Raw genomic sequence first — 13,910 nt, forward strand, 5'->3', positions numbered from 1 at the left:
TTCATATTCTCTTTTCTCCTTCCATAACTGATCATTTAACATTACTGCTACCCCTTCCTTTGCTCTAACTCTCTCAGATACTCCAGATTTAATCCCATTTATTTCCCCCCACTGAAACTCTCCTACCCCCTTCAGCTTTGTTTCGCTTAGAGCCAGGACATCCAACTTCTTTTCATTCATAACATCAGCAATCATCTGTTTCTTGTCATCCGCACTACATCCACGCACATTTAAGCATCCCAGTTTTATAAAGTTTTTCTTCTTCTCTTTTTTAGTAAATGTATACAGGAGAAGGGGTTACTAGCCCATTGCTCCCGGCATTTTAGTCGCCTCATACGACACGCATGGCTTACGGAGGAAAGATTCTTTTCCACTTCCCCATGGACAATAGAAGAAATAAAAAAGAACAAGAGCTATTTAGAAAAAGGAGAAAAACCTAGATGTATGTATATATATATATGCATGTGCGTGTCTGTGAAGTGTGACCAAAGTGTAAGTAGGAGTAGCAAGATATCCCTGTTATCTAGCGTGTTTATGAGACAGAAAAAGAAACCAGCAATCCTACCATCATGCAAAACAGTTACAGGTTTTTGTTTCACAGTCATCTGGCAGGACGGTAGTACTTCCCTGGGTGGTTGCTGTCTACCAACCTACTACCTACATATATATATATATATATATATATATATATTACATATATGTATATATATATATATATATATATATATATATATATATATATATATATATATATTACGGTCAAACTGGTAAAAATCTCGAACTAAGATTAAAACAACATAAATATAGCATTAGAACTGGACAAGATTCCAATGCTCTATTTATTCATGTAAGAGATTTTAACCATCCAATTGATTTTCAAAAAGTTGAGAAAGTAGTATCAAGCAAGTCCATGGTCGACAGGAATATAATTGAATCTTGTTTCATAAAAAGCAGTTTTGACAATAATATGAATATTTCCTTTGGTTTATATAAATTAGATCCATTTATAATTAATAGAATTTGGGAAGAATTTAATAATACACTGGACAAATAATAATTTTTAAATTTTCTTGGGTAGAATAGCTTGGGGGTGAGTTGTGCAAGGGACCTATCCAAGTTGGGTCGCCGCGCGTCACGTGTTTAATCGTTGTGGGATCTGATAGTGAGGTGCTGGCCGGACCCCTTATATAGCTTCCTTGGATGCTTTACTTTCATAGTTCCTTGATAATGTGAGTAGTCACGAAAGCGCTTGGAATTTCTCTATTCTTTCAGAGTGGTTGTTTGCATATATATATATATATATATATATATATATATATAAATATATATATATATATATATATATATATATATATATAAATATAAATATATATATATATATTATATATATATATATATATATAAGTAGTGATAAATGCGGCAGAGCAAGGAACTTCCGGTTTAGGCTTTTTCCTGAGCGAGGAACTTCCGGTTTGGGCCTTCCACTGAGCGAGGTATCCGGTCTAGGACCAGCAGCTGGAGGGTCACCTTTTCACACCTAGGTGTTACTTCCGGTTTTGACCTTGACCTCGCCCTCGAGACTACCTCACCCTTGACCCCCCCAACCAATACCCCCGCCCACGACCCCCCCCCCTTCGCGACCCCGCCGTCGCGCCGCGCGCCCGCCGCGCCCTTCGCGACCCCGCCGTCGCGCCGCGCGCCCGCCCGCGCGCCCGCCCGCGCCCTTCGCGACCCCGCGCGCCCGCCCGCGCCCTTCGCGACCCCCGCCCGCGCCTTCTGCTGCGCCTTCTGCAGCGTCATCCGGATCGCCCCCCGCGCCTCGAATTTTTTTCCGATTTTTTTCGAATTTTTTTTGAATTTCATTTTCTTGTGCTCTCCATCTCCTCAGATCAAATTTTTGAGGTTCCCCCTCTCACTTTCACCCCCATCCCAAAATTTCTCGATATTACCAAGTTTTTGGATTCCCCCCTATGGGGGTTTCGAAAGTCTCCATCTCCTCGGATCCCCCTCCCACTTTCACCCCCCAACCCCAAAATTTTCTCGATAATACCATGACTCCATCTCCTCGGATCAAGTTTTTTGGATTCCCCCCTATGGGGTTTTCGAAATTCTCCATCTCCTTGGATCAAGGTTTTTTTGGGTACCCCTCCTTTCACCCCCCATCCCCCAAAAATTTCTCGACAATACAATTTTTTGCATTCCCCCCTCTGGGGTTTTTTTCGAAATTCTCCATCTCCTCGGATCAAATTTTTGAGGTTCCCCCTCTCACTTTCACCCCCATCCCAAAATTTCTCAATATTACCAAGTTTTTGCATTCCCCCCTATGGGGGTTTTCGAAATTCTCCATCTCCTTGGATCAAGTTTTTTGGATTCCCCCCTATGGGGGTTTTCGAAATTCTTATGATCTCCTCGGATCCCCCCATCCCACTTTCACCCCCCCCCAACCCCAAAAATTTCTCGACAATACCATGACTCCATCTCCTCGGATCAAGTTTTTTGGATTCCTCCCTATGGGGGTTTCGAAATTCTCCATCTCCTCGGATCAAGTTTTTCTCGAAATCAAAGTCTCTATCTCCTTGGATCAAATTTTTGGGTACCCCTCTCACTTTCACTCCCACCCCAAAATTTCTTGATAATACCAAGACTCCATCTCCTTGGATCAAGGTTTTTTTGGATTCCCCCCTCTGGGGGTAAAGCATTCAAATGAACTCCTCCTATGGGGCATGGTGCTCTCTCTTACTACAGGTCTAAACGAGTGTGACGTCAGTATTCCTCTCATTAATGTGTTTACTCGACGGTCAGTGACGTCACGCGATGACCCCCACACACACAGGCTGAATCATGACGACCCTTTTTAGTTCATTAAAGTTAATAAGGGGATATAGTACCTACATCATAGGGAAAACATTTTCATCATCAGAAAGTCACATTTTTGTTTCGTTAATACCCACAACAATCCAACAATTTCTTTACAACACAAGTCTAGACATTTTTCTCGTTTTAACTATTTCATCTCAGGTCACTCCCCCACGAAGTAACCTCCTCCCCACCCTCCCGAACCCTCACACTCCAACCAACACCTCACAATTTTCACTCATAACCCCCAATTTTTTCTCGTTTTAACCCTTTTAGTTCATTAAAGTTAATAAGGGGATACAGTACATCAGAAAGTCACCACAACACTTATAACCACTTTTCGATAAATTCACTAGTCACAATTTTACATATTACGAAGTTAATACGCACACACACCTCACTTGAACACCTTCAAAACACTCTCTTAAATCATTTGAATACTCACAAAAATACCTTTATACATTTCCAAACAACACTGAAATACTCCAAAACATCATTCGAACACCCCCAAAATCACCTCTGAATACTCCCAGAACACCTTCATAAGTACTCTTGCACATCATTTGAACACCTTCATAAGTACTCTCATAATCATTTGTACACCTTCGAAAAACACCTTTGAATACTCACATAAACACCCTTGATCACCTTCAAAAAAAACAACATTTGAACACACTCAAAACACCTTTGAACACCTTTGAACATTTCCAAACAACACTGAAACACTTCCAAAAACACCATTTGAGTACTCCCAAATACACCACTGAATACTAAAACACCACTGAATACACTCAAAACACCACCAAAATCACCATGAAACACTTCCAAAAAAACACAATTTGAGTACTCCCAATTACACCACTGAATACTACTAAAACACCGCTGAATTCAATCAAAACACCCTTCAACACCTTCAAAACACCTTTGAACACCTTTGAACATTTCCAAAAACACTATTTGAGTACTCCCAATTACACCACTGATTACTACTAAAACACCGCTGAATTCAATCAAAACACCCTTCAACACCTTCAAACACCCTTGAACACCTTCAAAACACTCTTGAACACCTTCAAAAACACCTTTGAACATTTCCAAAACACTATTTGAGTACTCCCAATTACACCACTGAATACTACTAAAACACCGCTGAATTCAATCAAAACACCCTTCAACACCTTCAAAACACCTTTGAACACCTTTGAACATTTTCAAAAACACTATTTGAGTATCCAATTACACCACTGATTACTACTAAAACACCGCTGAAATCATCAAAAACACCCTTCAACACCTTCAAACACCCTTGAACACCTTCAAAACACTCTTGAACACCTTCAAAAACACCTTTGAACATTTCCAAAACACTATTGAGTACTCCCAATTACACCACTGATACTACTAAAACACTGCTGAATCTAATCAAAACACTTTCCAATAGTCTTTCAAAACACCTTTGAAATTCCTTTGAACATTTCCAAAACACTATTTGAGTACTCCAATTACACCACTGATTACTACCAAAACACTGCCAATTAATCAAAACACCCTTCAACACCTTCAAACACCCTTGAACACCTTCAAAACACTCTTGAACACCTTCAAAACACCTTTGAACATTTCCAAACACTATTTGAGTATTCCCAATTACACCACTGATTACTACTAAAACACCGCTAATTCAATCAAACATCTCTTCAATACCTTTCAATATGAACACCTTCAAAACACCCTTTGAATACCTCAAAAACACCTTTAACATTTAATCAACACGAAACACTTCCAAAAATACAATTTGAGTACTCCCAATTACACCACTGAATACTACTAAAACACCTGGAATTCAATCAAAGCACCTCTTCAACACCTTCAGTCACCTTGAACACCTTTCAAAATAGCACGGAACACTCAAACACTTCTCACAATCATTTGAACACACTCAAAAACACCTTGAATAATTTCGCTTTGAACACTCTTCAAACACCTTTGAACATTTCAAATCAACACACAATTTGAGTACTCCCAATTACACCACTGAATACTACTAAAACACTCGCTGAATTCAATTAAAACACCCTTCAACACCTTTCAAAACACCTTTGAACACCTTTGAACACCTTCAAAAATAATATTTGAACACACTAAAACACCTTTGAATACTTCCAAAAAAAAACACAATTTGAGTACTCCACCATACCACTGAATACTACTAAACACTGCTGAATTCGGATCAAAACAATTCTTCAACACCTTCAAAATACTTGAACACTCTGAACACTCTTCGTGTCACCTTGAATATTTCCAAAACACTATTTGAGTACTCCCAATTACAATTACTCGATTACTACTAAAAATACCGCTGAATTCAATAAAATAATCTTTTCAATATTCTTCTAAATACTCCTTTTGAACATTACTAAATATTTCAACACCTTCAAAATACTCTGAATACCTTCAAAACACATTTGAACATATCCCAAAACACTCTCATAATCATTTGAACACACTTCAAAACAATTCTTGAATAACCAAAACATTTAGAACACCTTCAAAACACCTTGAACACCCTTGATCACCTTCAAAACAAATACTTGAACACACTAAAATACCTTGAACACCTTGAACATTTCCAAACAACACTGAAACACTTCCATGGCCTAGATTGAGTATTCCCAAACACAATTGACTAATACTAAACACTACTGAATACACTTCAAAACACCACCAAAATCACCATAAACTAAGATCAACACCCACATCTCACAACACCCACAAACCACAACACCACAATTTTTCTCGTTTTATCTAATTTCATCAGAAAGTCACAACACCTTACACCTCCATTTTTTTCTCGTTTTAACCCTTTTAGTTCATTAAAGTTAATAAGGACACACTACATCAGAAAAGTCACAAAACAACCTCCACTTATAAATCCAGTCTTTCGGTATTCTAGTTCGACAACAACACCTACATCCCACATCCCACACACACACACACACAGACACACACACACACATACACACACACATCCCTAACCTAGCCTAACCCAATCCTAACTTATCCTAAATCCCAACCCAATCTAACTCTAACCTAACCTAATCCCAACCTAACCTAACTTATCCTAACTCAGCCTAACCTAACCTAACTCTAACCTTACCTAACTGATTCTAACCTAACCTAACCTAGCCTAATCCCAACCTAAACTTAACCTAATCCCAACTTTAACCTAATCACCTACCCCTAATCTAACCCAACCTAACCTTAACCTAACCTAGCCTAACCTAACTTAACCTAACCCAACCTCCAACTTCCATTCTAACCTAACCTAACCTAACCCATCTTAACCTTGGCCTAATCCCAACCTAGCCGAACCTATCCTAACCTAACCTAAAAATATATTGAACACTTCCAAAATACATTAGAGTATTCATCTTTTTTGGATATTTCCAAATTAGTTTTGAAAACTTTATCGTAAAATTTAGAGCATTATTTTCTTTGTTGGTAAACACACTAATGGTAAATATTTACTCGATTTCCGAATAGAAACACTTCTCGCTCTGAGAGACTCATTGTATCACCCTTCCCCAACACCACTGGGTAATGCAAGTCACACCTAAGGTAGAATATAAATACCTGCGTCAACTCAGGACAGACAGACGCCATGAAATGCGGGTAACGTCCAAGGTAGAAAATCATCTCTTTCCACTAACTGTCTATCCCAACCTAACCTTAACTCTAATCTAACCTAATTCCTGCAATTCAACCTAATTCCTCACTGATCCAACCTAACCAACTCCATCATCAATTTTTCTATCTTACGCACTGGTCTGTTCTGTCTCTGTTCTAACTTCCATTTAAACATTTCTATTCATTTCATCCTAACTTATCTTGTTCTGTTCTATCTCTCCATCAAACACTGAATACTATTTAATCTTAATTTAATTTGGTTCTAATTTAACCTAACACTTGTCTCTATCCTGTTCTAAATTTGCTTCATCTTGCCTCTATTTTGGTTCACTTGGCCCTGGTTCTGGGTTCTGTCTTGATTCTAGCACTTCTGGCTTGTCTTTAATTCTCAGCTCATCTTGGCTCTAATTCTACTTGTACATCGAATTTAATTTGTCTTATTCTACTTCCACTAATTTAACTTGGCCTTTTCTAATTTGGTCTCCAATTCCACTTCCACCTGTGTCAATTTAATTTAACACTTGTTCTACGCTTTGAACACCTTTCAAACATCTACAATCATTTGAGGACTGCTTCATTCAATAAATTCCATCACCAATTGACAGAATAACCCAAAGATATTACTGAACACTTCATAAAAGCTTGAGTATCATTATAAAGAGGCTTTCAGTCAACAGGCAAGAGTACTTCCAAAATATTTGGCTTGACATTACTTCAAATAAAGATTTGACAGTTTGCCTCTGAGCCTACACACTGTTACAGCTTGCAATAAGAGGCCTCATTCTCAATTTCTTCCTCGTTTTCAGAATTACAATATTAGCATGTGCTCCAATTGCTATTTTATATAGTGAGACATACAGAGCCTGGTCACATTATTCTTAATTGTTCCTTGAATATTACTGATAATACTATTCATTTAAACACCTTCAAACACTCATCAAATACCTTTCAATACTTAAACATTTCATTGACACACAATACTGACATCATCGTTGTAACACAAATTGTTTAATATCATTATTTAACACCCTTAGCCTCTTTCACAGCCAGGCTCACATTTCTTATTATGCATGAAAAGATGAACAGCCGTACAGTCAGCTGCAGCATGAGTCAGCTATCAATTGAAATATGTCTTGCCACAATATAACAGTGTTAGCTGTCACAATTATCACTACAAAGCCATTTTGCTTTCAACAGCTGGCTGGTCAGAAATAATATTTTTATAAACATTACATACACATAGCTACACATACATATTGAATAGCCAATAAAACAGAGTTGACAATATTTGCTGTTACTGTTTTTTCAGCCACAGGCCACATGAGTGTTCATTTCATAGGGAATGATGAAAGCTTTCAGTGATGTCACACATTTGCTGTGTTGCTTTGGTGGTTGGAACACACTTGCCTTTGTGCTTGGGCCTCAGCAGCTTGTTATTTAAGAATACAGGTTTACATACAGATGTGATTCAACACAAGATCACAGAAAATGTTGTTACCTTTGTAATATTCACACAAAATGTTACTTACAGGCCACAGCCGTTTAGCCTACCGGGCCACAGATCGCCGTGCCTAAGACAGTGTATCTGCAACGAAGAGCATCACAGCTGGCTAAATATTTATTACACATACACAGGAGTGCCACAACATTATCAACACTTGCAACATAACATTTGTTATAAACAGGTCATTATCACAGGGACACACAGATACTCATTATACAGCAGCTTACTGGGCTCTCATATATGAGACATGTTAAGGCCACCCAGCACAACATCACATATCACTTGTGTCTTCTTTTCTACTATTTTCGCAGCATGCAGAGCTGCTTTAATCCCTGACGGATCCACCACGACGGAGCCAGAGGTAGTAGGTGGTGTTGGAGGGTGATGGTTCCTCTGGCTCCTACGTCGTGGTGGGATCCGTCAGTTAAAACAGCTCTAGGATACGGAATGAATAAGGAAGGAAGTTTTAAGGGTGATGTGTATGTCAGTTGAGGTGAATGTCTTAGATTTGGTGTGTATGTCTCATGTCTTAAATTTGCAATTGAAATGTATAATATGTGGGTGTCTGTGTATTATTTTTTTTTTTGTGATAGTGATATGTTATAGTGCTCATGTTATGTTATAGATGTTGGTGGAAGTGTTGTGGTATTTTTGTGTATGTCTTATTTTTGTGCGAATGTTTAAAAAATAAGTGTTTTCAGTGATCATAGTAGTTTTGAGATGCATGATCTTAGATTTTTTGGTGATCTTGGTGATTAGTGTTGATAGATGACGGTAAACATGATATGGAATTGGTGATCGTGATTTTTGTGTGAATAATTATAAAAATGTGTGTTTTCTGTGATCTTGGTGTTGGGGATCATAAAATCTGGTAATCGTCTTGGATATAGTGTTCTTAGATAATGTAGGGTACAACAGGTTGAAACAAGGGGGGTTAGGTGTGATGTTACCAACCACCAAGTAACACAATGGGAGTGTGACGTCACTGGAGGTGAGCTCGTCGGTCCTGTGAGGTGAGACATCGTGTGTTGGTGGTAGTGAGGTGAGTGCGCTTAGATATTGTCAAATATGATTTTTTTTTTTTTGTGTGTGTGTGTGTGTGTGTGTGAAATGTTTATAAAAATGATTGTTTTCTGTGATATTAGTGATTTTGAGGTAAGTGAACATGGGTGATTGTAGTTGGTGATTGTCTTATATTATGTGTGTGTACAAGATATGTTTTCAGTTGATGGTGATCATGTACTAAGTGTTTGCGTATTAGGTTTGTGTTCATGCTTTTTTTTTTTCATGCGCCAAATGGGGAGGGAGTTCTTGGTTATAGTGATTTGAGGGGATTTCTATAAAAAGGATGTTAGATGGTGATGTTAAACTTAGTTTCTGGTGATTTTGACGGTGATTGGTAGTATTCAGTGGTGATTTGGTAGTAATCAGTAGTGTTTTTTGGGAGTATTCGGAGGTGTTTGATGGTGTTTTTTTGAAGGTGTTCAAATGATGTGCAGAGCATTTTTTTGAAGAAGATCAGTGGTGTTCAGAGTTGGTTCAAAGTTAGTCAGTGTGTTAGATATGGTAATGTCTCATGTCATAAGTGTATGAGTTAGTTTTTTTTGTGCTAATGTTGTAAAGTCTGGAGAATGAGGGAGGAGTTTGGGGGGATGAGATGTAATTTAATGAAATGTGTAAGTGTAGATAAATTAGAGCTGTCAAATCTTATTTGGGAGTAATCAAAATGATATTTTGGAAGTGCTTCAGTGTTGTTTGGAAATGTTCAAAAGTGTTTATGTGAGTACTCAAATGCTTTATGAGAGTGTTCGAAGTAATCTTGGGGTTGTTCTGTAGTGAGATGATAAAGGTTGTGGATGAGAGATATTGAGAAAAGGGGGTCTCAAATGATGTATGAGAGTGTTTTGAAGGTGTTCAAAGTAAAGTGAGTAGGTTAGGATAAGTTAGGTTAGGTTATTTTAGGTTAGGTTAGGTTAGGTTAGGTTAGGATAAGTTAGGTTAGGTTAGGATAAGTTAGGTTAGGTTAGATTAGATTAGGATAAGTTAGGTTAGGTTCGTTATTTTAGGTTAGGTTAGGTTAGGATAGGTTAGGTTAGGTTAGGTTAGGTTAGGTTAGGTTAGGTTAGGTTAGGTTAGGTTAGGTTAGGACAGGTTAGGATAGGTTAGGTTAGGTTAGGTTAGGTTCGGTAGGTTAGGTAAGGTTAGGTTAGGTTAAGTTAGGTAGTATTCGAGGTGTTTGATGGAGTTAGGTTAGGTTAGGATAGGTTAGGTTAGGTTAGGATAGAGGTGTTTGATGGAGTTAGGTTGGGTTAGGTTAGGTTAGGTTAGGTTAGGATAGAGGTGATTGATGGAGTTAGGTTAGGTTCGGTTAGGTGAGGTTAGGTTAGGTTAGGAATTAGGTTAGGTTAGGTTAGGTTAGGTTAGGATAGACAGTTGGTCTGGAAAGAGATGATTTTCTACCTTGGATGTTACCCGCATTTCATGGCGTCTGTCTGTCCTGAGTTGACGCAGGTGTTATGTTCTACCTTGGGTGTGAACCGCATTACCCAGTGGTGTTGGGGGGGGGGGGGGGGTAGGGGTGACCCACAATGAGTCTCTCAGAGCGAGGAAAGTGTTTCTATTCGGAAATCGAGTAAATATTTCTACCATTGAGTGTGTTTACCAACAAGAAAATAATGTTCGATTTTACGATAAAGTTTTCAAAACTAATTTGGAAATATCCAAAAAAAATGGAGTCGTTCAAAGTAATTCTGGAGTACTCTAATGTATTTTGGAAGTGTTCCAATATATTTTAGGTTAGGTTAGGATAGGTTCGGCTAGGTTAGGTTAGGTTAGGTTAAGTTAGGTTAGGCTAGGTTAGGTTAGGTTAGGTTGGGTTAGGTTAAGTTAGGTTAGGCTAGGTTAGGTTAGGTTAGGTTGGGTTAGGTTAAGTTAGGTTAGGTTAGGTTAGGCTAGGTTAGGTTATGTTAGGTAAGGTTAGGTTAGGGTAGGTTCGGTTAGGTTAGGTTAGGTTAGGTTAAGTTAGGTTAGGTTAGGCTAGGTTAGGTTAGGTTAGGATAAGTTAGGTAAGGTTAGGTTAGGTTAGGTTAGGCTAGGTTAGGATAAGTTAGGTTAGGTTAGGTTAGGTTAGGTTAGGTTAGGTTAGGTTAGGTTAGGTTAGGATAAGTTAGGTTAGGTTAGGCTAGGTTAGGGATGTGTGTGTGTGTGTGTGTCTGTGTGTGTGTGGGATGTGGGATGTGGGTGTTGTGGGATGTGGGTGTTGTTGTCGAACTAGAGATACCGAAAAGACGTTATAAGTGGGTTGTTTTTGTGACTTTTTCTGATGTAGTGTGTCCCCTTATTAACTTTAATGAACTAAAAGGGTTAAAACGAGAAAAAAAAATGGGAGGTGTGGGTGTTGTGACTTTCTGATGAAATTAGATAAAACGAGAAAAAATTGTGGGTGTTGTGGGTTGTGGGTGTTGTGGGATGTGGGTGTTGATCTTAGTTTATGGTGATTTTGGTGGTGTTTTGAGTGTATTCAGTGGTGTTTTAGTATTCAGTGGTGTATTTGGGAGTACTCAAATGGTGTTTTTGGAAGTGTTTCAGTGTTGTTTGGAAATGTTCAAAGGTGTTCAAAGGTGTTTTGAGTGTGTTCAAATGTTGTTTTTTTGAAGGTGATCAAGGGTGTTCAAGGGTGTTTTGAAGGTGTTCAAAGGTGTTTTGAGGTTATTCAAAGGTGTTTTGAGTGTGTTCAAATGATTATGAGAGTGTTTTGAATGTGTTCAAATGTGTTTTGAAGGTGTTCAAAGGTGTTTTTGAAGGTGTTGAAGGGTGTTTTGAGTGTGTTCAAGGGTGTTTGAAGGTGTTGAAGGGTGTTTTGATTGAATTCAGCGGTGTTTTAGTAGTAATCAGTGGTGTAATTGGGAGTACTCAAATAGTGTTTTGGAAATGTTCAAAGGTGTTTTTGAAGGTGTTCAAGAGTGTTTTGAAGGTGTTCAAGGGTGTTTGAAGGTGTTGAAGGGTGTTTTGATTGAATTCAGCGGTGTTTTAGTAGTATTCAGTGGTGTAATTGGGAGTACTCAAATTGTGTTTTTTTGGAAGTGTTCAAAGGTGTTTTGAGTGTGTTCAAATGTTGTTTTTTTTGAAGGTGTTCAAAGGTGTTCAAAGGTGTTTTGAAGGTGTTGAAGGGTGTTTTGATTGAATTCAGCGGTGTTTTAGTAGTATTCAGTGGTGTAATTGGGAGTACTCAAATTGTGTTGATTGGTGTTCAAAGGTGTTTTGAAGGTGTTCAAAGGTGTTTTGAGGTTATTCAAAGGTGTTTTGAGTGTGTTCAAATGATTATGAGAGTGTTTTGAAGGTGTTCAAATGTGTTTTGAAGGTGTTCAAAGGTGTTTTGAAGGTGTTGAAGGGTGTTTTGATTGAATTCAGCGGTGTTTTAGTAGTATTCAGTGGTGTAATTGGGAGTACTCAAATTGTGTTTTTTTGGAAGTGTTTCAGTGTTGATTGGAAATGTTCAAAGGTGTTTTTGAAGGTATTCAAGAGTGTTTTGAAGGTGTTCAAGGGTGTTTGAAGGTGTTGAAGGGTGTTTTGATTGAATTCAGCGGTGTTTTAGTAGTAATCAGTGGTGTAATTGGGAGTACTCAAATAGTGTTTTGGAAATGTTCAAAGGTGTTTTTGAAGGTGTTCAAGAGTGTTTTGAAGGTGTTCAAGGGTGTTTGAAGGTGTTGAAGGGTGTTTTGATTGAATTCAGCGGTGTTTTAGTAGTAATCAGTGGTGTAATTGGGAGTACTCAAATAGTGTTTTTGGAAATGTTCAAAGGTGTTCAAAGGTGTTTTGAAGGTGTTGAAGGGTGTTTTGATTGAATTCAGCGGTGTTTTAGTAGTATTCAGTGGTGTAATTGGGAGTACTCAAATAGTGTTTTGGAAATGTGTTTTTGAAGGTGTTCAAGAGTGTTTTGAAGGTGTTCAAGGGTGTTTGAAGGTGTTGAAGGGTGTTTTGATTGAATTCAGCGGTGTTTTTAGTAATCAGTGGTGTAATTGGGAGTACTCAAATAGTGTTTTTGGAAATGTTCAAAGGTGTTCAAAGGTGTTTTGAAGGTGTTGAAGGGTGTTTTGATTGAATTCAGCGGTGTTTTAGTAGTATTCAGTGGTGTAATTGGGAGTACTCAAATAGTGTTTTGGAAATGTTCAAAGGTGTTTTTGAAGGTGTTCAAGAGTGTTTTGAAGGTGTTCAAGGGTGTTTGAAGGTGTTGAAGGGTGTTTTGATTGAATTCAGCGGTGTTTTAGTAGTAATCAGTGGTGTAATTGGGAGTACTCAAATAGTGTTTTTGGAAATGTTCAAAGGTGTTCAAAGGTGTTTTGAAGGTGTTGAAGGGTGTTTTGATTGAATTCAGCGGTGTTTTAGTAGTATTCAGTGGTGTAATTGGGAGTACTCAAATTGTGTTTTTTGGAAGTGTTTCATGGTGATTTTGGTGGTGTTTTGAGTGTATTCAGTGGTGTTTTAGTATTCAGTGGTGTATTTGGGAGTACTCAAATGGTGTTTTTGGAAGTGTTTCAGTGTTGTTTGGAAATGTTCAAAGGTGTTCAAAGGTGTTTTGATGTGTTTTTTTGAAGGTTCAAAGGGTGTTTTGAAGGTGTTTTTTTGAAGGTGAAGGTGTTCAAGGGTGTTTATGTGAGTATTCAAAGGTGTTTTTTGAAGGTGTACAAATGATTATGAGAGTACTTATGAAGGTGTTCAAATGATGTGCAAGAGTACTTATGAAGGTGTTCTGGGAGTATTCAGAGGTGATTTTGGGGGTGTTCGAATGATGTTTTGGAGTATTTCAGTGTTGTTTGGAAATGTATAAAGGTATTTTTGTGAGTATTCAAATGATTTAAGAGAG

Source organism: Cherax quadricarinatus, chromosome 3, assembly GCF_038502225.1.
Source record: "Cherax quadricarinatus isolate ZL_2023a chromosome 3, ASM3850222v1, whole genome shotgun sequence".
NCBI classification, from domain to species: Eukaryota; Metazoa; Arthropoda; class Malacostraca; order Decapoda; family Parastacidae; genus Cherax; species Cherax quadricarinatus.